Source organism: Biomphalaria glabrata, chromosome 4 (assembly GCF_947242115.1).
Source record: "Biomphalaria glabrata chromosome 4, xgBioGlab47.1, whole genome shotgun sequence".
Taxonomy (NCBI): Eukaryota; Metazoa; Mollusca; class Gastropoda; family Planorbidae; genus Biomphalaria; species Biomphalaria glabrata.
The window spans coordinates 41,622,454-41,648,887 of NC_074714.1; the positions used below are offsets into that span (position 1 = coordinate 41,622,454).

The window sequence follows — 26,434 nt, forward strand, 5'->3', positions numbered from 1 at the left end:
CGCCAAATTTCCAAACAAAAGAATGATTGGATGTGATTGTGCTATATCTGTTGACAGTGTGAAAAGGTGAGACCAATCGCTATAGTAGACCTGGACAATGGCCTCCCACATCGCAGCCTGTGGGCAGTGGAGACCAATAGCCCGTTGCCACGTCGTGAAGACCTGTGACGCAGTGATAATAGTGACTCACCTTAAGCGATCGACAGTGATGAGTGAACGCATAAAAATGACATAAATTCAAACCGAGACTGTAGCTTGAGAGATGGATAAAGAGTTGATCACAGGCTTTTATAGTGTAAGCATTTTTTTTATTATAGTGACTGAGACCAGACTGTTCCCGTTCATATTTATTTGAATTGCATCTCAGAGGTGGGACTTAGTTATTACACGTTCATCTGTCTTTTGATTGATGTATCCTGTTTTTGGTTGATATATTCAAATTCAGCGTAGAGAGTATTACACCTGCACAGTCAGGCGCAATCTTCTGATCGTTGTAGTGACCTAGTTTAGTTTCAAGATTATGTTAGTTTTGCAAATAAATATATTGTGTATTGTTTTTAGCGACGGTGAATGTAGTGACGGAGTCAGGCAGACTTATGAGGTGGCAGAATACGGGTACATGATATGAGAGGAATATGGGGAGGGCTTGTGGAAGGATTGATATTGAATAGACAGCTGATTAAACGTCGGATAGTGGGACAAGACGATCACCTCCATCTGTAAATAAACATGAGTTGAAAGTATTCAGAAGTCTAATCATGTATGTTAAAGCTAATTGTGGTGTGTCTTGGATATTTTTGGACTCGCGGTACAATAAGTGAAGTAGTGTTAACACACAACATCAAAGCCAGGACATTGTAATAACATTACACTATACGTTACACACACACACGCACACACAAGCGCATTCAGGGAAGGCTACAGAAAATAACACGTACTCAGAGTAATGTCCCACATAAACACACGGCCTAGGATGCCGATCTAGACTCTAGCAAATACTTTCATACAGATAGTGCTCTAGAAATAAGCAAATAATTGGTTCTGTGATTGCTTCTGTCCATACAGAGTTGGCTCCCGTTGACCTCTTCTATCATCATCATCTCCCCTTCCTGTACAAAGAATGAATAAATAAAAAATATTTTGCTGATGATGAACCCTGATTCCTACAACATAGATACAGATCTGGATCTTTAACAACAAGAGAAGAAGAAAAGTAAATTTGCGCGCCCAACAAGAGTAGAGGGTCAGATTGAGTTGGTTTCCCCTCTGCCCTTGAGTTCACGTGATAGGCAATGTTGTATTTAGTTGTTTATCAAAAGACCTTACGCCTGACTAATGTAATATCTATGTTTGCTTAAGGCTGGGCAGACACGATGTATTCCTTGATTCGTCGTGATTTCAATATATAGCTTATAGTGGAAAAGCTTCGGCTTTGAATAACATTCATTATTATCTCTTTCCGGGGCTTAGAACTGCACGGAGAACGATCACTATAGTACGCCAGTGTGGACCATCTGTAGCAGCACTGGAGAATATTTCAAAAGTAGCCTACAGAAGAAGAAAAACGATGCTTCAATAAAGTAGCTGTACAATCACATTTCTCCTTTTCACTGTCTCTTCTTTTTCTAACTGTCTTTTATTGCTCAGATCGTAAAAAATTAATTGTAAACTAAAAGGGAGTTAAGTCTGATTATCGTAAGTATAAAATCCAAGGTGAGCAAAGAGTGTTTACACACACACACACACACACACACACACACAAGCTAACGTAGGCTCCAAGGGATCGTTGCCATTAAATGGATAAAGGAGGGGAGAGTAACTCTTACTAGATTTCAGTGATCATCGGTTTTTTAAATACAGTCTACAGTCTGAAATCTCAGATTTAAACATGAAGTCTACAAAGCTTATATCAACTCTGTCTGTCTGGTTGGAGCAGGATATATCTCCCACACTCCATTCTCGGATTAAGTTAAAACTTTACACAATTATTTATTGTACCTAACAAAATATGAAAGAATAAAAAAAAACAATAACAATTTTTAGTCGGTTTCTTTATTTAATTTGTTTCATACCGAAAAGGGGAATAACTTCTATATTATTGAGAGATATAGTTTTAAATGTGGAGTTGATTTTTAAAAACATTATTGTTACATTTTGCTCTTTTGTTGGCTTTAATACACAAGAATGCTATAAGATTGGATTTTAATGTTTCTGTTTTATTTTATATGTTTCGGATGTTACTTCAGAATTGATTATTTTATCCTAATCGAATTTAGCCCAAACCTGCAAGACTGCGGGTAATGGCGGTGGACACGGTTATTTATATATATACAAACCTCGGCGCCTATTCCCTACTGGACTTTTTCGAAGGTATTGCATATTCTTGAGTCGGCAACACATGAGCTGCATTTGATCTAGTAGAACCGTAGAGTGTCGACACAAAAATATTAAGAAATCACATTATTAAGAAGTCACTCCCTCATGGAACCTGGATCTAGGAACCTTCAGTGAAGTCCAGTAGGGCGTCGGCGCCGTAGGCGCCATGATCCCGTTGGTGGTTAGAAAGGCTTTTATCTAACTACCAGGCCTGGACATTGGGCTCTTTACCCCTGTCCTATCTGAGGACTCTCAACGGTAGGCGGCCATATCGGTTGACTGGGCCAGACCGGGCCGTGCCGTGTACACAGCGCTCCGTCCCCGTTCCTGGGCCCCACTCGCTACAAGTGGCCGAGAACAGTGCTGACTGCGGGGAGCTTGTCTCATATTCCTATACTGTAACCGCCATTGTTCCGTGCAGGGACCGCCACTCCATCCACGGTTCTGATGACGGCCCCCTTTGTGGAACGGCGTGGCGGCCTTTTTGGATTGTTCCATCCCTACCCCGAGTGAGAAAAAAAAAGCTCACCCAGGGGGTCCCGCAAGGGCCTGATTCGCTACTCGTACTTAACCTATCTAGTTCCACCTCTAGACGTTTCCACCGGAAGCGCCACGCTGAGGCGACGGGTAGCTGGAATTCCTCCGAGATCTAGGAACCTGGTTCCATGAGTTAATAGTTTATGATTAACGCTGAGAAAAGAAATATTAGCTCGTTGGCCCCACGGGAAAACTGTAGTTTGACCGTTATAATTTTTCAAAGTAAAAAATAAATAAATGTAAAAATTTGGCTTCACTAGACTTAATAAACAACAATTTAAATGCGTAGTTAGTCATAGTGTTCCGAAGTTATACGATAATATTGTCAATTTAAATTTTAATTTTTTACATTTTATTGAAAGAATATGTACTCTTTACTAATATTTTTTTTTACGTAAATCTAATTTATATTAGGGGCCTACATATAGAGATCTTAAGAGTTCTACATTAGAAGTCTAGGTCTAGTATTAGATCTGGACGTCCTTATTGTTATAAACCTGGTGGTGGCGCAAATGTGTGTAGTCAGCCGACGGAAATCGCCCCACACCATCGCTAGACGAGAGGTCAACCGTGACGAGTTACGACGGTCAGCCGAGTCGAGTGTCAACAGGACGGTTCGGGAAGGATCGCCGTCGTGAACAGAGCTCAGGAACGTCACGAGAGTTGTAGTCATCTGACCACCTAGAAACGTCGAGCGGCGTTCTGTCCGGTTCGAGAAGGCCAATAGGGACCCTATATAAGAGAGGAGGTGTCGCAGTCAAGACGTTTCAGAAAAGGGGTTCACGACAGGGCTCAGAACACGGTCGACTACAGCACAGTTCAACGGTGTGGTTCTGTACGGAGCATTACGACGGTTCAGTGCGGAGTACTGTCAAGTACAGTTGAGACGACTGGCGTCTTGATCTTGGTCTGCGATCGAGTCCGACACAACGAGCCTAGTGTGTGAAGTCAGTCCTGAACTGTTGAACCCAGTGCAAGCCCGGAACGAGAAGGGGAGGCCAGTGCAAGAGTAGATACGGCGGTACGGTGTTATCGGAGAGATATTTGTACAGTGTACGTGTTGCCAATTGTACAGTATTGGCTGTTATTTATTCAACTATTAAAGTGTTACGTTACTTTGGAGCACTGAGTTGTCAAGTTCTTTAAGTTGGTGGTGTATGGTGCAGTTTGCAGAGAGCCTGGATAGTGAGATTCGTAACAATATTATAATAATATCAATAAATAATCATAAAAATATGAATTAGTAAGTACGCATCTAAGTACGGTCACGCATTTGACGGCGTCTTTATCACGAGTTCGGTACCCGGTTTGAACTAAATATTTTTATAATAATATTTTTTTTATTTTATTATATTTTAATTTTAAGTCTTATTATGTAAAAAGTTGTGTAAAATGTATTTTAAAATGTTTTTCTTGTTTTGAAATAACCTTTTTTTAACTTTGAAAAAACAACTATTAATGTGCACAATAGTTTTAATATAATAATCTTTATGATATACTAAACAGTCTGAACACTATTACCAAACAATTACTATCAAATGTCTAAGGCAGAGTTTAACACATGATTGTAGCCACACGAGGTTCATCAAGGTTGTCCTGCTCCCAGGTGTTCACCACACAGCTCACGGAACCAAGAACAAAACTCTGCCTTCATCCTTCCTTAGACGTTTAAAGTCTCAAAGAACTTCGCTTACATTTGCTCACCATATCGTTCAATAGAATGAAGGCAGTAACAAAACAAAGAACTTAAAAATTATTTGTGTGTTACAACATGTGCTATTGTTTAAGATGAGGCCCCGTCATCTACCATATTTTTGACAGCAGTAAATGAACAAAGTTGATATGGAGCCCTACCTGCATGTATTGTGGGTAGAGTGGCATAAGGTATTGTGTGTAGAGTGGCATAAAGTATTGTGTGCAGAGTGGCATAAAGTATTGTGTGTAGAGTGGCATAAGGTATTGTGTGTAGAGTGGCATAAAGTATTGTGTGTAGAGTGGCATAAGGTATTGTGTGTAGAGTGGCATAAGGTATTGTGTGTAGAGTGGCATAAGGTATTGTGTCTAAGGTGGCATAAGGTATTGTGTGTAAAGTGGCATAAAGTATTGTGTATAGAGTGGCATAAGGTATTGTGTGTAGAGTGGCATAAGGTATTATGTGTAGAGTGGCATAAAGTATGTGTGTAGAGTGGCATAAGGTATTGTGTGTAGAGTGGCATAAAGTATTTTGTGTAGAGTGGCATAAGGTATTGTGTGTAGAGTGGCATAAGGTATTGTGTGTAAAGTGGCATAAAGTATTGTGTGTAGAGTGGCATAAGGTATTGTGTGTAGAGTGGCATAAAGTATTGTGTGTAGAGTGGCATAAGGTATTGTGTGTAGAGTGGCATAAAGTATTGTGTGTAGAGTGGCATAAGGTATTGTGTGTAGAGTGGCATAAAGGTATTGTGTGTAAAGTGGCATAAAGTATTGTGTGTAGAGTGGCATAAGGTATTGTGTGTAGAGTGGCATAAAGTATTGTGTGTAGAGTGGCATAAGGTATTGTGTGTAGGGTGGGATAAGGTATTGTGTGTAAAGTGGCATAAAGTATTGTGTGTAGAGTGGCATAAGGTATTGTGTGTAAAGTGGCATAAGGTATTGTGTGTAAAGTGGCATAAGGTATTGTGTGTAGACTGGCATAAGGTATTGTGTGTAAAGTGGCATAAGGTATTGTGTGTAGAGTGGCATAAGGTATTGTGTGTAGAGTGGCATAAGGTATTGTGTGTGTCCAAAACAATCTGCCAACTTTTCTTCTTGCAGTTCCCATACTTTCTTTTTTTCTCGCTCTTTCAAATCGAAGTTCTGAACGAACGACAACCCTAACTATGACTAATTGAGTAGACTTACCTAAGAGGGGTGGGGAGAAGGGTCCGAGGAGGCTGTCCAGGAGACCAGTCTTCCTCCTAAGAGGATAATACTTCATCCTTCACACAATAGATCTGGCTTTGCAATATTTACAGAAATATTTGTTATACATATTTCCGGTGTTCCTAGTCCGAACTTTCCTGAGAACAGCGAGATATGGTGGTGGCCAGGGTTTGAACCCAAGACCATCGAGACCATCAGTCCAGAGCGCCATTTTTAAGTCAATGTGTCTCCACAATAACCAGTAATCGATTCATACTGTTTGATAAGTTGTTTCTTTTTTACAATGTATACATTTGTTTCCATACCAAAATGTCAAGAAACTAATAACACTTTCCTATGTGGTGGTCGAGTTTAAAACAACAACAGCAGTCTGGGTTGTTATTATTATGTTATAAATTGGGTTCAGTTACAAAAGAAAAAAAAACGAACTTCAGAACGAGAAATGAGAACTGACATTGAATAATGTTTGGCTGCAGTAAATCAAATCATTGGTTAGGGGGTCATTGTCATCCAGAAAAACAAAGGCTAACAGGTTAGAAGTGTTTTTGGGAGACTGCAGAGTGTGCGGGTTGTGCAGTGCAGGGTGTGTGGGAGTGCTAGGTGTGTGGGAGTGTAAGGTGTGTCGAAGTGCAGGGTGTGTGTGAGTGCAGGATGTGTGTGAGTGCAGGGTGTGCGGGAGTGCAGGATGTGCGGGAGTGCAGGGTGTGTTGGAGTGCAGGATGTGCGGGAGTGCAGGATGTGCGGGAGTGCAGGGTGTGTTGGAGTGCAGGGTGTGTGGGAGTGCAGGGTGTGTGGGAGTGCAGGGTGTGTGGGAGTGCAGGGTGTGTGGGAGTGCAGGGTGTGTGGGAGTGCAGGGTGTGTGGGAGTGCAGGGTGTGTGGGAGTGCAGGGTGTGTGGGAGTGCAGGGTGTGTGGGAGTGCAGGGTGTGTGGGAGTGCAGGGTGTGTGGGAGTGCAGGGTGTGATGGAGTGCAGGGTGTGTGGGAGTGCAGGGTGTGTGGGAGTGCAGGGTGTGTGGGAGTGCAGGGTGTGTGGGAGTGCAGGGTGTGTGGGAGTGCAGGGTGTGTGGGAGTGCAGGGTGTGTGGGAGTGCAGGGTGTGTGGGAGTGCAGGGTGTGTGGGAGTGCAGGGTGTGTGGGAGTGCAGGGTGTGTGGGAGTGCAGGGTGTGTGGGAGTGCAGGGTGTGTGGGAGTGCAGGGTGTGTGGGAGTGCAGGGTGTGTGGGAGTGCAGGGTGTGTGGGAGTGCAGGGTGTGTGGGAGTGCAGGGTGTGTGGGAGTGCAGGGTGTGTGGGAGTGCAGGGTGTGTGGGAGTGCAGGGTGTGTGGGAGTGCAGGGTGTGTGGGAGTGCAGGGTGTGTGGGAGTGCAGGGTGTGTGGGAGTGCAGGGTGTGTGGGAGTGCAGGGTGTGTGGGAGTGCAGGGTGTGTGGGAGTGCAGGGTGTGTGGGAGTGCAGGGTGTGTGGGAGTGCAGGGTGTGTGGGAGTGCAGGGTGTGTGGGAGTGCAGGGTGTGTGGGAGTGCAGGGTGTGTGGGAGTGCAGGGTGTGTGGGAGTGCAGGGTGTGTGGGAGTGCAGGGTGTGTGGGAGTGCAGGGTGTGTGGGAGTGCAGGGTGTGTGGGAGTGCAGGGTGTGTGGGAGTGCAGGGTGTGTGGGATTGCAGGGTGTGTGGGAGTGCAGGGTGTGTGGGAGTGCAGGGTGTGTGGGAGTGCAGGGTGTGTGGGAGTGCAGGGTGTGTGGGAGTGCAGGGTGTGTGGGAGTGCAGGGTGTGTGGGAGTGCAGGGTGTGTGGGAGTGCAGGGTGTGTGGGAGTGCAGGGTGTGTGGGAGTGCAGGGTGTGTGGGAGTGCAGGGTGTGTGGGAGTGCAGGGTGTGTGGGAGTGCAGGGTGTGTGGGAGTGCAGGGTGTGTGGGAGTGCAGGGTGTGTGGGAGTGCAGGGTGTGTGGGAGTGCAGGGTGTGTGGGAGTGCAGGGTGTGTGGGAGTGCAGGGTGTGTGGGAGTGCAGGGTGTGTGGGAGTGCAGGGTGTGTGGGAGTGCAGGGTGTGTGGGAGTGCAGGGTGTGTGGGAGTGCAGGGTGTGTGGGAGTGCAGGGTGTGTGGGAGTGCAGGGTGTGTGGGAGTGCAGGGTGTGTGGGAGTGCAGGGTGTGTGGGAGTGCAGGGTGTGTGGGAGTGCAGGGTGTGTGGGAGTGCAGGGTGTGTGGGAGTGCAGGGTGTGTGGGAGTGCAGGGTGTGTGGGAGTGCAGGGTGTGTGGGAGTGCAGGGTGTGTGGGAGTGCAGGGTGTGTGGGAGTGCAGGGTGTGTGGGAGTGCAGGGTGTGTGGGAGTGCAGGGTGTGCGGGAGTGCAGGGTGTGCGTGAGTGCAGGGTGTGCGTGAGTGTAAGGTGCGTCGAAGTGCACTGTGTGTGGGAGTACATTGTGCAGCATTTGAGAAAAAAGGCGTTGAAAAGGTGTATGATTTGAAGAACAATTGTAATTCTTTTCTAATCGTTTTGATTTCCATCTCTTACCTTACATAGAATATACAAAATAGAATCTGCAATCGTCTGTTTGGGACCCCCTCAACTCAAGAAAATATTAAGAACTGGAACAGACACAAAATAGAGCAGTGAGATTCATAACAAACGAATATTCACATTTGACATAAATTTAGAAAGCCTTCAGGAGAGAAGACTCAAAAGTGAAGTAGCAATTATACATAAAATAATTGAACCATAATCTTCTAATACAAAGACAAAATCTAATTAAATAGTCAGAAAGACACAAAGATAAAGGCATATTCCTCGTTCCATATGCTAGGACAAATTTGTACAAATGCTCCTTCTTCTCAAGTCGTATTAGAGCATGGAATGGGTTGCCTGAACCAGCCAGGAAAACCAGTGACTTGGCAGAATTTCAGTCATGCATGACTAAATGCATAACGCGTATGACGTAATCATCTTCTTTTTTGAAGTAACGTCTGTATTGTATAAGATAAGAAGAATAGAGAGAGAGAGAATTAGTGCGGGTGCGATACGTACAGAAATGTGTGTGTGTGTGTGTTTGTATGTGTGTGTTTAAGAAAGAGACACACACGAGAAAGAGAAATGATGATTGCGTATGTGTTTTTGTAAGAGTGATTTTAAAAAGTGAGAGAGAAGAGAGAGAGAGATGGAGAAAGAGATTAACATATCCCACCAGAGGTCTCGTGTCTGTTTTGTTTCAAGTTATCCAGACCTGTCCATTAATCATCACAACACAGTCCAGCGTGTCCATTATGTCTATAAGACTTTGTCCAGCACCACACATTAGAGGATGTCTTCATTGAAACAAGTCTTTTCAAAAATGAAAACGCTTAACGAGGTTAATTTGGCAGTGACAAACAAGAGCAAGGCTCACCCCAACTCTTTGGTTTCTTTGGTTTGCAAAGCAATGGGAGAAAAGAAAGTTGTTGTTTTTTTAGCCCAGATTTTTATTGCGTCATTAGGTATTTAGACGGCGTAGTTTATCTTATTGTGCAGGGGCGCCTTCTAAGTGGTAAAGCTCTTGGCTTTCAAACAGAGTAGTCCCTGGTTCGAATCCTGGTGAAGGATGGGATTTTAAATTTTGGGATTCCTAGGGCGCCTCTGAGTCCACCCAGCCCTAATAGGTACTTGGCATAAGTTGGGGAAAGTAACGGCGATTGGTCGTTGTGCTGACCACGTGACACCCTTGTTAACTGTGGGTTACAGAAACAGATAACTTTACAACATCAGCCCTAAATATCGCAAGGTCTGAAAAGTGTACTTTACTAGATTATCTATTATGATGGCACAGGTGGAGCGGTGTAAAAAAAAATTCTTAATTTTTAGATTTATCTTTAAAATCCAGCTTAAAATAAACATTTTGTACACACCATCAACACTTTCTTAATGACTTAATGAAAACAGGATTACAAAGATAGCTTGTGTTTTTATATAAACTCAAATGCGGGTGCCGAAGGGTCCACTCAAGTGTAACCTGTTTGGTAAGCAATGGAAGAAGTCCCCCCTCTTTGGTCAAGTGACCAAAGGATTCTTAGCTGTGGTAGTATAGTATACATTTGTCATAAATAGCTTAAAACACTGCCTAAAACTAAAAATCGTTTTTATAAAGGTGTCTATTTATGTAAATGCAAAAGGTATTCTTTTTTTAAAACTGAAATAAATGTATTGGGTAAATATTAGTAGCTCGTACAACAGAACATACAAAATTCAGAAATATTTATTTATTGGGCCTAATTTTTGAATAATGGATTCCGAAGATTAATTATGAATGCAAACCCAGTTGCGAACTACATATTTTCCACATCTGATGCAGATCAAGCTGTTGCTCACCCGGGTCTCTTTAAGTTTTCTTTACAACTTCTGTGCCTATCTTCTGGAAAGGATTTTCTTTGGGCCTCAAATGTGTGTCCCTCAGCCCCAGCTTCGTAACAGCTTTCCAACTGTATCGTTCAGAGACTATCTGCTGCCGGCTACTTTCCGCTACGACAAGAAAGCAACATAAGGACCAAGTTGGTCTTTGTAGCGCTTACGGGGGTACCTCTGTTACGCCGACGTCAATTAAGCGCGCAAGAAAAAAAGATCGCTTTAGTATGCGGTCGTCGAATGGTAAGTAGTGCTTCTATACTGTCCACAACAGCGTCCTGCCAGCGATTGCCCGTTATGGAATGAAAACACCTTTGATGCGTTAGAGGAGCTTTAGATACCTTCTATAGAGCATCCAGGTCTCAGAGCCATACGAACGTGTGTGAGAAGCACTGCTTTATAAACATTGATTTTTGTTGTTAGGTGAAGAGACGTATTCCTTACTCTCCATTGTAGGCAACACTAAGCGCTGTTGGCCTAAGCAAGACAGTTGTCCATTTCTCTAGACAACGAAGCATCGATGGACCCTGAGCCGCTCAGGTTCGTGAAGTGGTCGACAACTTTAAGGAAGTGGCCATTCACATTCATTTGTGTAGAAATACTTTTAAAAACATGTTAATTCAGTAGTCAAAAAGTTTTCATTGCCAAAAAAACAACAACACACAAGACAAACAAAGCAAGTCTCCTTGTCTCACAACATGTAAAGTCAACATTTTCCGGATATTGTTCATAGTTCATGATAATATGGTTGTCATTTGTTTCCTGTTCCAGACATGTGAAAGTCTTTGGTCATCGTTAGAATTGGGCAAATTCACTTTTTCTTTACTTATTCGGAAATAGTTTTTAAAATGGTGTAATTTTAGGTAAAAATGGCTTGCATATTTAATGAAAAAGTCTTTTATTAAGATGATAAAAGTAGCCTTTGCACCAGAACTCTACAAGCTGTTTTAGTATCTTTTTTTTTGTTTTTTGAGATCTATACTTTTCAAAACTTTATGATCATTTACATTGTTCATTGCAATATACCCGCCCTAGCTCATCAGTTACAGATTCATCATTGCAAATATGGGAGCATTAGCGGGTAGTCAGAACGAGATCCGTGAGTTTAAAGATATATAGAGTTTCTGTGTTTGCTGCATCAAGAAGGTTCACAGACAGGGCATATAGCACTATAGGGACATTGTTTTTCTTCTTTTTTATGGTCTTAAAATAGTTGCATTGGAAAGGTAAATAAAATTAAAATTAGCTCATCAATTTCTTCACAAATTTCAGTAGCCTAATCTTACTTATGAAGGACGATTTCTGAACCAAAAAAATCATTTTGCTTTCTTGTTTGTTTTTGTTGTTTTTTTGGCCTGTAAAAACAGTTTGCTATATGCTTTGATCCGGCCACCTGTTATAATGCTTTAATTACCACCACCACCCTCTTAAAGTAAAAATAAAAGTCATGTCAAAAGACAGTAAGAGAGGAGAGAAAATGATCGCTTAGTAATTAGCGCTAACACACAGAGGCAACCACAAACTCACACACACTTCGATATTCAAGACTTAAATGAAGAAAGATTATGGAGATATATGACGGAAGGGACGGTCCATGAATACATCTATCTATCTATCTTTATTTTTGTCTGTCTTTATTTATTTATTTCCCCCAGTCTTACTTTCTCATTCTATTTCAATATTTCTGTCTCTCCTTCTTCTTCTATCATTCCTTTCTCTCTCTCCCTCTCTCTCCTTCTTTCTCTCTAATCCACATTATCTCTCACTCTCTCTCTTTTGCACTTTATCTCTCTTTCTTACTTTTTCATTCTTCTTACCATTCTCACTCACTTTCTCATTTTCCAGTCTTTCACTACTCTCCTTCCCCATTATTTCTGGGTAGACTAGTAAGTCCTACTGCATGCCGATGGCCTTGTTGTAACGGTCACCCTGTAAGATCAGAGGGCTACAGATATATGGCATCTATTTAAACATGAAGGCTTATTTTATGGAATGCTAGAGTATTCCTAGTTTGACTTCTAGAAATGTATCTAATTTTCGTTTGTACGCAACTGTTTCTCTGTAGACTAGTCGCATCTAAACATGCCTGTCCGTGTGTGGGTCTCTCTAAGTAGCACATAGCCATGCAGCCCTCACCACTTGCTTCCAGCTTCCACGCTCACTTGTTCATCGTCTGCTCTTTTACCCCCCCCCCTCACTCGTGTTTTTTTTCTTCGTCAACCTTTTACTGCATGAACCACACGCGAGATTTAAACCTTTTTGTGTGTGTGTGTGTCCTACGTTTGCAGACATTTGTGCTTCTTAGAGAGTTACCTAGGTCAGTGTTTCTTGTTCCTTCCCACGTGAGTCTTACCTAACGGGACTGCTCAACCACTCTACAGCCTGGCTGTTAGGTAGTGACTGCTACTGTGAATAATATAAGTGTGTGTTTGTGTGTGTGTGTGTGTATGTGCGCTTGAGCTAATTAAGATCGAGTGAGTCGGCAGAACTAATATCGGTGTTAAGTCTCGCGAACCTACACTTGGTCTTATCCTATTCTCTTAAAATAGAGGAAAATCGTGATTTGTTCCGCTAAAGGAAAACCCGGAATCGTGGTGCTAGATTTCACATTCCATACTTCCATCGTCTGCTCTGTTGTCGTGAAGTGAGTGAAGTCCCCTGAGAGTGGTACGTGCATACATTATTCAAATCATTGCCCCTGTCTCTTCCACTTTGGTTTTGGATAAGTTGTTTTTTTTCGGACTGGATTTTTGAACGCCTGTTGAAAACTGGTTCCATCTAGTTTACTTAAGAGACATCAAGGTAAGCCATTTTACACCTTTTAAAAACGTGTTCTTTATCTACCTACAAGTCTTGACACTTTCATTCTTACCTATCCACTAAGTTACCTACAAATTTCCCTACTATCTCTCTCACTGTCGCTCTCTATCTGTCTGTCAGTCTCTCTCTCCCTCTCGATAGATAGATAGATAGATAGATAGATAGATAGATAGATAGTTAGATAGATAGATAGATAGATATAGTTATAGTTTTAGATAGATAGATAGATAGATAGATAAATGTGAAATGAATAAACGCCCTGTGGGCCTGTACACAATGGGCCGTTGGAGCCTCCGAACAGACCGCTTTGAATGACATTTTTTTTTATATAGATTTGATAATATTCTCTTTAGTTTTAATAGATCGTCGCAGTGCAGCTCTCGCCTTAATCTTTAACCTCGCCTTAACTTTTATTTAAGATCTTGTGCAGAATTTATAAGGTTACACAAGTATTCACATTTTAAGTAATATTGAAAAGCCTAAACCCGACTACTTCTCTTCAGGTGAGCTTCAAACCCTTTGTACATACTATGAAATCAATGTATATGTGTGTAGGATTGTATTGTAGACAGAACCGTTGTGTGTGTTAGTAATGTATCTCAACGACTGTACTTTACAGTCAATATTGTTTCTATACGTAGAGTGACTCATTATTGTACGTTACTCCTCTTTCCCTCTCCACAGCCCCCTCCCCTCCCACCTCTTTCTACCACCCTACACCCAAAATCCACAGGCTGTTAAACAAAAAAAAATGTTCCTACAGAGTGTGTTACTGTCTGACACCCCATTCTCACACACCATTCTCTCACACACAGTAACAGCTTTATTTGTTTTGGTCTTTTGAGACAACGTCCAATTTACATATAAAACTATCCACAAAACAGAATGACCAGCCCTCCCCGCCGTGCAATACTTCTAGGTCACCTGTCAATGTGAAGTGCTTCATTAAAACGTCATTACATATATGCAAGGGTCTTTGGTATTGTTACAAATGACAGTGATAGGTAGATGTCAACGTATGACCCCGGCGGGATAACACAGCAGCGGGTGTTCTCTGGAATGTACATGTATCAACAAAGACAGGATGTGACGTGTCCTTACGTGTTATTTCAGAAGGTACTAGCAATGTCCAGTGACAGATAGAGGTCACAACTTGTGACCCCGGCAAGATGACACTGCAGCCGATGTTTTCTGGAATCTACATGTACAAAGACAAGATGTGACGTTTCCTCACGTGTTATTCCAGAGAATACTTGCCGTGTTTGTGCAACTTTGGACAAGCGATTAGGGACTCTATATAAGCCAGAGAGTTAATGTGAAAGTCAGTCGTGAGTGAGTCGTCGGTACTGTTGTCTACAGTGCGAGACAGTAGAAGAGAGATGTGTACGACTCGATGCAAGTTAACTAGGGTAGAGTTAACTGGAGTGGACTACTGTCGTTAAAGTCTATACAGCGAACTACAGTGGACTTGAGCCGTTACAGTCGATACAGTCGATGTGTGCGGCTCTGATTCGGTAGACTTGAGTACGACTTGGTTCAGCTTTGGGAGACCTGGAGCGACACTGGGAAGTGTGTCGTTGGTCTGTTCTGTGGAATACGACTCGATGCAAGTTGAGAAGACATGAATTGCAACGAAGTGAAGAGATGAATTGCAACGAAGTATAGCTAACTGTAAACTGACAGATATTGTACAGTCTTCTACGCTACATGTTACAGTAACAAATTGTTAGAGTTAATAGTCAATAAAGTTATATGAAGCTGAGAGTTTAGTCGTCAAGTTCTTTGCAATGTTTTTATTTGTGTGTTTACTAATACATTTAGCCAGAAGATTCAGAAATACGTAACAGTATGCTATACTATGATATCGAAACGAAAAGCTACACATATATTATTACAAAGCTTATATCAACGCACTCGGTCTGTCTGGTAAAAGGTTTGTACATGTTATATCTTCCACACCCATTCTCGGATCAATTTGAAACTTTAAACAATTATTTAGTGTACCTAAAAAAACAACATAAATCTATTAAAAAATTAACCAATAAGTCAATTAATTATTGGTAATTAATTATTTTGTTAGATATGTTATAAGGTAAATAAACTCCTACATTCTTGAGAGATAAAGTTGTGAGTACGGAGTTTTTCCCCCTAGATAAGCTTTTTTTTTTTAAAGACCCTTTCACATTTCGCTTGTTCTAACGTGTACAATACCAGAGTTTAATGTAATTTTAGAGAGATTCAAATAACACTGTCGCAAAAGTAAAAATACATTTCATTTTCTCAGGTATAATATAAAACCTTGACTTGTAAGTATCAGACGACGTTTACTTTGCCCTTACCATAACCCTAACCATAGCCCCAACTTCTTGAAGGGTGGAACGGGCAGTAACGACTAGACGCTTGGGTAGAATCGAGGCCGGAGACGAGCACACCGGGGACCCCCCTAATCCTTCTCTGTACCACACCAAGCGTGCTTAAAACAAAGTAAACCTAATACCAGCCATTCAGGGAGAAAGCTGTCACGTTGGATTGTCTTTGTGATGATAAAATCATTAACCGTACATTATAATGATATGATATGATACTTAGTTTGTGCTCTGCCAGACTCATCAAAAACAATATCGGAGATTCCCTTGTAGGCGGATAAATAGCTAGCTCTAAGATGTATCCTGTGTACAGAATAAAGGAGCTGATGAAAAGATATGTATTTTAGAAAGGTTGACAATAATTTTTGGTGTCGATTTGAAAATTATTACTTCCTAGTAACGGTGTATGGCAACGATCAAAATTCTAACCCAGGGCTATCGAGACCTTCGAGCAGAGCACATACCAAACGACTAGGCTACCACTTTGTAGCACTGTACAGTCACATTTCTCATTCTCTTATAGCCAAAAAACACATTTCTAGGACTTTGTGGTCAACCCGTGGTCTTTTAATCTGGCCTTCTTAAGCTTCAGTTTGTCTATTTATTTCAAAATCTCGTGCAATCTTCATCTTTTTTTTACGTTTTTCTTAAATCTATCATCTACACAAGTCTCCATATCGCTTCATCTTCTTTGTGTGTGTGTATTGTATTGCATAAATAATAAAGCTGGATATACAAAAAGCGAGTAAGAAAAAAAAAAGAGGAGATTAAAATTTATCGCGGAAATCTTTAATATCAAGAAAACAAAAAAAAAATGTTTCGTCTTTTTTTTTAAACGATATTTAAATCGGATTTCATCAATTTAAATGAAAAATAGCAACGCCTGACAGGCTGTCACTCTGTCCCTTCCTAGCTCCTACTCCATTGGCGTCATCGCATTTATTAACGTATTTGCACCGCTTTGCACCATTTAATAGAAGGAAATGTTTAGAATGGTGTGCAACATTTAAATTATCAACAAACCCCAAAACCGTTCTGTTTAGGCGCCTATCAAAAGACAGGTTTCAATAGAACTAAGACATTCTAATGCCATCGTTCACAAAGAGGCAGACACATTTCAAAGAATGTCTTCATCCAGTTTAATACAAGCTGAAAGATTCTAACTAGTTTTTGACATCAGAATTTATAAATAAATCTTTTCCCCTACGGATATTGAATGATCGAAAGAGAGGGGAAGAGAGAGAGCAAGAGAGAGAGAGAGAGAGAAAGGGAGGGAGAGAGGATAGTAAAAAAATATATAACACAAAGAGACAGACATAGAAATTGATATATATTGCTAGATAAGAAAGAGACAGAGGGGGGTAGTGAGAGCTATTCCACTTTTAATTCTACTCCTACTTGAGGATCACATGTCACACTTAAAGCAATTCATTCTATTCAGGAAACTCAAAACCTCTTTTTTTTTCTTGATTTTTGCTTTTCACTCTGTAAGTTCTTTTTTTCTTTGTAGACTACTTCCCGCATTGTTGGACTTGATCTATTATGTTTTTAATACGTCTGGTCTCCAAGATAGGACCACTGAAGTCTAGTTCTGAAGAAAAAAGGCTTGCTAACCTGTCCAATCCGTCGCACCGTTTCTCATCGGGGTCCATACGGACGGGGATGACTCCTCTACGCAACGCGATGGTACAGTTGTGGACGGTCGTTGACTTATAGCACCAAACTGCTGGTCGACAACTAAACCGCTATAGGTCGCTATACATAGGCGTATTGTATCTTAAGTTATAGCACTTGGAATAACTTGAATAACTTCTTTGTCAAACTTCTTTCTTTCTAAATGGAATTTCAATTACAATATAAACAAATTCAGCTTGAGATCAAAGGAACTCACGTAGTAGACTTAGGCTAATACTATCAAAAGGTATTATGAACAAAATCTAACTCACTACGATAACACGTCTTTCAGTCTCGCGTTCTGGAGTTGTGTGTCCTACCTAAGACAGCAGACGACAATTCCACGTATATTTCATCATTCACAACAGATCGCTAACCTCTTCACACCGGCACCATAGAAACACACACACGCGCGCACTCCATAACTACAGTATAGATATATAGAGTTTGTTCTCTTTGTGCTCGGCCTCCGGTTTCCCATGGGATGGGGGGGGGGGGAACCCATGGCATCGGCCCAAAGGACCGTGATTCATGAAAAAAAAAACGGATGTGATTAAATGATCATCTTGTTAACGAGACCTTCAGACCTAAGGGTCTTTGAAGAGCCATTCTTCATCGAGGCAAGGGATAAAATCCTGTCCCAGGTCAAAGATTCATAAAAGGGATTTAACTCGAACCTTTTTGGACATTTCGACGAGGTTCTGTAGAATGACATTTTTCTTCATCAAGTAACTAGTAATTTCGTTCACTTTCAGCACTACCTTTATCAACCAACAACATCTCTGGCCCTCGGTTTGCATCCTGGAAGTTAGGTCAACAGATTTCTGTCCAAAGAAGGACATGCCCTCCTTTTTAGTGTCGTGTCCTAAGCATTGGTCTGAATTGTGAAAATGTCCGTCTTTTACTCTGATGTTTTCTGCAACGGCATAATGTTCATTAGTCCTTCATATTTTCTTGTTTCATACTTCACATATTCACTTGTACATCAAAGTTGGATCAAAGTAAATTATATCGATCCTTTTGTAACAACTTCCTTCTTGAACAGATGTTTGTAAGGTCAAGGTTGTTACTTAAAGCTCTTGAAGATGTGTTGTTGTTGTTTTCTTTTCGTTTACATTCCGTGGTATATAGGTAACGGTGAAAGTGTGTGTGTGTTCGCCGATCAATGCACAGTGGGCAAAATAGACTTACAGACACTCAGTGACAGGCACTTTGTTATTTGACAAAATAGACTTACAGACACTCAGTGCCAGGCACTCTGTTATTTGACAAAATAGAGAGTGTAGAGACCTACCATTCAAGTAGTTACTCAAGTTCTTTCAAGTTTTATTTATATATAATACGCCTAGTATCTTTTTAGTTGTCTACCAGCAGTTTGGTGCTACAAGTCAACGACACCCTAATTCTTCTCTTTTTATCTCCTTAAGTTTTTAATAAGATTATCTTACATCGCCCTCTCCCCCATTTTTCCATGTCGCTTTCTCTTCTTTTTCTATGTTACGTTAGTTTATGGTTTAAAGCAATCCTTCCCAAACTGTCTCCCACGGAACCCTAATGTTCCGCTAGGCCTGAATAGGTATTCCACGAACTACTGGAATAATTGATGAGTAGGCCACCGCGGGAATTAATCTCTCTAAAAATAAACGAAGTCCCGCTAAACTCTTAGAATGTGCGAAGTGTTCCATTAGAGAAAACGTTTGGGAAACACTGGCTTAAAGAATGTAAAGCAGATCTTCAAAATGGAAAACTAAACAAAGAAGCGATCAATGTGTTTAAAATTTCTCGTGGAAATCTCCAGTACTGAAGGTAGCGCTAAACAAACACGCGGATGTCTTGTTCCGGTTGTTAGCTGACCCTGCGATTAGAGTGCTCCTTCATCTCGCCAGATAAAAAGCAAATTTTATATTATGAAGGGATCTTAATCTAGAAGTAACTTATTGGATTGACGAATTCAAATTAAATACAGGTAACATTTTTTTTTAGACTGTATCGTTCAATAATTAAGTCTCTAAAGGTAACTGTATTAAAATAATTAAGATATTAAATTAAGTAATATATATCCACATACACAGAGACATTTAATTTGTCATTGTTTCGTTTGGAAGCTAGCGAGGTTGCTGACTATGACAAATATAGATTATGTAATGGTGGGTCCACATTTACATGTCCAAACAAAGTAATGTGCTATAAGAAACTGGTTTGTCTTTCTAGGATATGGTGTAATAGGTGTATATATTCTATTTGTTTTCTTTTTACTAATTCAAAATCTGAAGTATGGAAATGGTAAATTCTATTATTTAATCAGGACCCTTGTAAATATATAATAGATTAATATACACATAAAAATATATACCATTCTTTTCTATATCAGAATTCATTATAAATTTACCTATTATAATTTATTTATGTATTTAAATTCATATATAACTGTCTGACATTGATTTTATTTTATTAAATTAAGTTTGCAACCTCTGGTTAGTACGTTTCTATTCCAAAGGGAGAGAAAGGACTGGTCTGGACTTGAGTATTTACATGCTAAACAAGGGAGATAAATATCGAATCCGTTTGGAAGACAACAGCGCACTATTTCAGATACACCAGTGTTCACCAGACGATCACTTACTGTAGGAAGCCAAATGGAGTGTATTAGTACTAAACTCTTCTAGTGTTGCTTTCAATCAGTAGCATTCTACTAGTTTCGTTATACAGCTAAACTTAATATCGACTACATTGTATCAAAACTGTGAGTTCTAAAAATATACCTATAGAGAGAATGAGACGTCTAGACACTCTTGTCAGCTGTTGTACATTAGTATTACTATTTTATTCCAGCCTATTCGAGATTTTCTTACATGGCGGAAAAAAACAAACTATAAATGACTAGCTTAGCGGTGTATCCAGTCTAGGAAATAAATAAAGTCTTGATGCACTATGTCTTTTTAAAAGATTTGTGGTAATTTGCACTATTTTTTTAGCTCTGACTGCAGAATCCAACTTTCTAAGCTCTGTTTTGTGCAAAAAATAATTTCAATCTGGAAAAAAGTATTCGACTGTCACGCTATGACTTATGAAGTATTTAACAAACAAATGGGCTACTAACTAGCCGTAATAAAGATAATTGGATACAAAGATCGACTTCAACTGCCCAGCTTTGGGACACAGGTCAAATTTTAGGACCGTTCTTGTTTTTTTAGATGACAACAGTGAAGTTGAAATGAGCGTCCTTGACATTGGTTAGTTTGACGTGAAAAAAAACAACTCCAATTAAGGAAAACTGTAATTTAATCCAATGGAAATCATTGGAAAATGTAAGTGGCTAATTCTAGTTCTCAAAAACACACAAAAAAAAAAAGGTTTATTTATTGTCATTATTTTCCCTGCGAAAAAAAGAGAAGTAGCCAACGCCATCTACCGGATTCTCACCATTAAAAAAAGACTAATTGATCATCTTTTTTTATTGCTGTTTTAAAGCTCGCGAGCTGGCATGTGTGTGTATGTGTGTGTTTTAATGGTGGCATCTAAAACGAAACTCGAGTAAGGAGATTTCGTGTACTACATCCATCAATGTATTTATGATTGTAAACTGTTGAGACACAAATACTTACACTATATAGTGATTAAAATATACCTAACTCGTTTTTAATCTAATTCTAAAAAGATTTAAAAAAAAGCGTCGGCAACTGCCTATAGCGCCACTATACGAAGGAAAGGAAAATAAAATGTTGTGCAAGTGTTATGTAAAAATTGATCTCATTAATAGCCTGGTCAATATTTTCTGTCAGGTTTAATTAACCCCACACTGACCACCCAGTGCACTGACAAGTTCTCCTTGTGTGTATGTAAAAAAGGACAAATAATGTTAACATCTTAATAACAAAATGTCTGTATTACATTCGAATAATTTTCAATTTCCTGCATCATCTTCTATGTGCTAAACCGGAAGAGGAAAGGGGGGGGGTAGGGCGGGGTAAAAATGTCCCCCCCTCCCTTTTTTTTTTTTACATATCACTCATATTATTTATGAATTATGAAAAACAAAGTAATCGCTCGTACAAAGAGTTATCCAATTCATAAAGGAGGGATGGTCCTTTAAAAAAACAACTTTTTTGTTATGTTACTTGTTATGTGCTTTCATGTGGACCATGTGGTAGTGTTTGCAGTTTTGATGCAGAGACCATGGCAGTCTGTGAAGCCTTAAAAGTCATTGACTCTCAACTCGGCGAGGGACATTTGAGGGCAACACAGATTGTTGTGGTCACTGACTCAAAATCTGTACTACAGGCTTTACAAAGCCCCGGACCATGGCCCCCCCCCCCCCCAATATCAACACTGTCATCATGGCTTCACATAACATTAAACAACGCTATGGCACCCCTGTAATAATGCAGTGGGTACCGAGTCACATAGGTGTGACTGGCAACACAATTGCAGACTCTTTGGCCCACCAGGGAGGGCGAATTCCACCCACTGATCAGGCTGTAAGCTTTCATCAAGCCCTGACTATAATACAAAAAAACAGAAATGGAAAAGTGATTTGAGCGCTGGGACAAGTCCCAAAATGCCTGTGAAGTCTGGGAGCGCATGAGGCGCCCTGACCTCACTTCCCCGTGCTGGAGGCTGTCCAGGCCTGAGCAAGCTATTATAGCACAGTGCAGGACAGGCCACTGTCCTGTTGGCTCATATTTCTCGCGGCTATGGCCAAATTTTTATTCACGGTGCCCCCGCTGCGGGGAAGAAGAGGAAACCGTGCCTCATATTCTGTTTGACTGCCCCAGACTTGCTGATCTCCGTCTCGACAGGTCTGGGAAACCCAAAATTTTCGACCTGTATGGCGACATTTATGCACTACGCAAGACAGCAGGGTTTCTATCCAGGGCTTTTGCAAGAGATGATTTGAGCCTCTCAAGCCCTCACTCTAATGGAGTTTGATGATGATGATGATGATGTGCTAGCAGGCAAGAGTAGGCAAGTAAGTCCAGGTTCCCCTTGAAATCGAGCTGTTCTTGGGGCCAATGATATAAATCGTTCAGTTGCTTTGATGGTGAATAATTAATGATGGTGTCATTGAGGGTGTCATTGAGGGTGTCATTGATGGTGTCATTGAGGGTGTCATTGAGGGTGTCATTGACCTTCACAATGATTAACCGACATAGTTTCCATAGCAGAAGTTGAATATTTTCATGGAGCTCAAGTATGCCCTAAGATAGTGGAGGGGGGGGGGGAAACATCTCTCTTTAGCTAAACATATTTGTTTCTATTTAAGCTACTAATATTTACTTTAGAAGCTGCAAAGTCAGACATACTCTACAAGTAAGTTTTTATCTTGCAATATTGGTTAAAATTAAGTGACTTTGTTGAAATCGAAGTCATCTCGATCTCATTTCACAGAGCACTTAATACAGATATAATCTTATTTTAAGATTACAACTAGTAGATATCTTATTTACAGAGTAAGGTCTACATGTAGTAGATAAAATCTTATTCACAGAGTTCACGTTAATCAGTAGTAGATACAATGTTATTCACGGTGCACATATAGTAGATATAATCTTATTCACCGTGCACACATAGCAGGTATGATCTTATAGTAGACATACCCTTACGTATTTCTATTGGTTCTTAATCGCATGTGAGCTATCACTAATTTTTGCGTTGAGTCTAGATAAGTCTGCATGTGTGTGAGCATGCGTGTGTGTGTCTGTGTGTGTGCTAGTTCTTGCTTGAGTTATAACTTAGTTTATTGCTTTTGGATGAATGATATTTGATCTGCGTGGGTGTGTGGGAGTGTGCGGGTGTGTGGGAGTGTAAGGGTGTGTGGGAGTGTGCGGCTGTGTGGGAGTGTACGGGCGTGTGCGGGTGCGCGGGAGTGAAACTGGGTAGCGAGGCTCGTGCGGGGCGTATGTTTCAGTGTGTGTGAATTATGGTGCTGTAAGGGTGCCTGTCTCCTAAGCCTGTCTAATGCTGGATCCGCCTTGTAAAAACTGAATGTTCCCAGTAGCTCATCGCTTGACGTGTGTGTGTGTGTGTATACAAACATTCCCTTTTACATCCGTTTACGTCATTGGCAATTTTATCGTTTTATCTATCAGCCATCTTTTTTTTTCTTTCTCTCTTTCCTGTGTTCCATCTTGCTGTCTCTCTCTCTCTCTCTCTCGCTTCTTTCTCTCGCTCGCTAGCTCTAATGCTCTATCTCTTCAATAAGAAGGAAAAAAAAAAAAGCAACAACAGACAAGTATAAACAATTTCAAGTTTTTCGTTGTCTTTAATCATTGGCACCCTATCCTCTGTTTGGGGGAGAAGTATGTTGAACTGAGGGTACAATGGCAGTCCAGGGCAATCAGTACCCGCGGGCTACTCCATAGAATTAGGGAATTTGTTTCTAGTGTGTTTGTTTTTTAATTCAAACTACCCCCGTGCCTTGAGTGTTATCGGCTTTACAGAGCAACGAGCAGACATTACAGACATCTTGAGTTCATAGGAAATGCCATTTTGATCATCTTTGACCACGAAGGTACAACTTATTTTTATTATTATAAAGCTTATATCAACTCTGTCTGTCTGTCTGTATGGTAAAATGTTTGTACACTTTATTTCTTCCGTACCCAATCTCGGATTAAGAACAATTATTTCTTTTTACCTGACAACACAAGAATCACTAAAAAAAATAGTTAATTGACTATTGGTACCGGTAATTAATTATTTTGTTTGGTATCTTGAACAAAGGAAAGAAATCGTTCTTGACAGATGTGGTGGTATAAGTTGAATTAGTCCCCTTGAGGACTCGAGCCCTGAGAAATCATTTTTTTTTATACATTTAAAAAAAGATCATGTAAACATTCACAAGATAACTCCTTCTTCCCTCCCCCTTTCACACCTGGTCCAGACAAGAAATAGGATCATAGCGTATTGAGCCAGCTGAAAGCTTAAACAAAAATAATTGATAAAAATATTTCTAATCGCACAGACTTATTATGTCTAGGTCAGTGATACATATAATTACATGACTGATCAAAAGTAATTGATACAATGAGATTTAACATAAGCTTGTTTTTTTTTAAAGTATTTTTTAAATGTTTTTTCTTGTTATAGTAACAAACAAAAAACAACAGAGAGTTGCCTGTTTGGATTTTTTAAGACCAATAGAACTGGCTACTGTAACGTTCAGAACATTGGAAAGTATTGGAGCTATAAAAACTTTTAATCTTAACACACATTTCCCATTCATTCTTATCTTATCTTATAAAATACAGACGTTACTTCAAAAAAAGAAGATGATTACGCCTTACGCGTCATGCATGTTAACCAATGACTTAAATTCTGCCAAGTCATTGGTTTTCCTGGCTGGCTCATGCAACCCATTCCAAGCTCTAATAGCACTAGGAGCATTTGTACAAACGTTTATTATAATGTACAAACTTATCTTATGTCTTATCTTTTCTTATAAATTACAGACGTTACTTCAATGAGAAGAAAATTACGTCCTACACAACAAGTGTGGCGTTTGAAATTGTAATTATGGTTTGGTTTGGAGGGGGTACAAAAGGAATTTATTACATAGAATGAAGAAGAATGACAAAGGTTTATAGTAATAAAATTTATCAAAGTAATATATTTTTTAAATTATGTGTGTGCGTGTCCAGAGAAATAGTGTGTGTTTGTTTGTTTGTTGAGAAATAGTTGTGTGTGTGTAAAGAAATAGTTGTGTGTGTATGTAGAGAAATAGCTGTGTGTGTGTGTGTTAAGAGAAATAACCTGACAAGCGAGAGACACAATTTCATCATTTATCTCTTCATTTTAATGTCTTTTTGTTTTCTTTGCAAGCACCAACTCATAATCTTTCTCAGACAACGCCTCTGAGCCTCACTCTGAGGTCTTGCTACCTGGCAAGTCTCTACGTTAGGCTGCATAAATGTGTATTCAATGCACAAAATAGATGTCAGGCTGACGTGTTGTTCAGAGTAGCATACAACTGCGATAAGTTCTAAGACATTCATAATGTGAAACATACTTTGATAAAAACATTTCTTTGTCTACATCAAGTGTTAGTGTCACAAATGACTGCTGAAACAACGAAGAACTTAATATTGTATCTGGCGTCAGGTAGATCTAGAAATGCATGCTATCACCATTTCTGTTGACATCGGTATTTGACTCTGTTCTCCGATAGTTCATGACAGGTTTGCACGAAGGCATCCGATGGTCAGGTTAAGCTTGAATAACATGTCTCTACTAATAAAATAGGAATGACTGCTTGGTCCAGAAGTATGCGCTTCGTACTATCATTACGATGGTCCCGAGTTCGGACCCTGCTGCTAACATCCATTGCTGTCTTGCAAAACAAAATTTATGTGAATTTAATATTTAAAATACAACCAACTTAAGCAGCTCTAAAGATTTATCAGTAGCAAGAATGTAAAGAATTCAAAAACTTTGTATTGAATAAGGTAAGATAAGATAATTTTGATTGATCCAATCAAATGGAAATTCAGTTTGACAACAATTGACAACTTCAGCGTAACTACTGTAACAATAACAGTATAGATGCAAATACGAACAACATTCACACACGAAACACATACACACTCACAACCAGCAATAATGTGAACGATGTAACGCAAACACTGTATACACACACACTTGGGCAATATAGTAACAAACGGTTATCCTGGTACCCGTCAAAGAAATTAGTTCAACCCAAATAAAAAAAAACATAAAGCACATACAGGCGATATATTCTGCAACAGATCCGAACTGCTCGTGTTATCGGCTTTACAGAGCCGAGATCAGACTTAACAGACATCATCGAGCTAATCGAAAATGCGATTAACATCATCTTCAACCACGAAGGTAAAGCTTATTGTTTTTATAGTAACAAACAAACATAAATAGAGAGTTGCCTGTTTGGATTTTTTAAGACAACCTGTTACTGCAACTTTCAGAACATTGGAAGGTATTGAAGCAATAAAAATATTTGATCAGAACACACATTAAGCCACTTTTGTCAAACTTGCCATAGATTCTTATCTTATCTTATCTTGAAATTAATGACGTTACTTAAAAAAAAATAAGTTCTACTCTTATCTGTGTGTCAGCAAGTCAGTGATTTAAAATCTGACAAGTTGTTGGTTTTCCTGGCGTAGCAACTTACAAAGGAAGGGCATAAAGATCGTCAATGATGGAGTCTTACATTCTATTGCACAAAAATAGCGATTAGGTTAGATTGACTACAAGCATGAATGTGAACACCTGGTCATAAAAAGTAATGTGCTCAATTTATGAATGAATAATACTATTTATGATTTTTAAAAAAACCTGAACAAAAATTCGTGTACAAAAATACATGAACAAAAATACACATAAAGACTTGAAGATACACATAGTACACAAAAATGTTCAACACAAAAACCTA

The 26,434-nt window shown here is 40.0% G+C and overlaps 1 protein-coding gene across 1 annotated transcript in view; it reads left to right on the forward strand.

Moving 5' to 3' along the window:
• Positions 1–12,509: 12,509 nt before the first annotated feature.
• LOC106052518 (protein kinase C delta type-like) overlaps positions 12,510–26,434 on the forward strand; it is a 134,580-nt gene continuing 120,655 nt past the window's right edge. The window contains exon 1 of the mRNA XM_056025844.1: positions 12,510–12,967. The gene's annotated coding sequence lies outside the window, so the exon portion shown is untranslated. The remainder of the gene's footprint in view (positions 12,968–26,434) is intronic.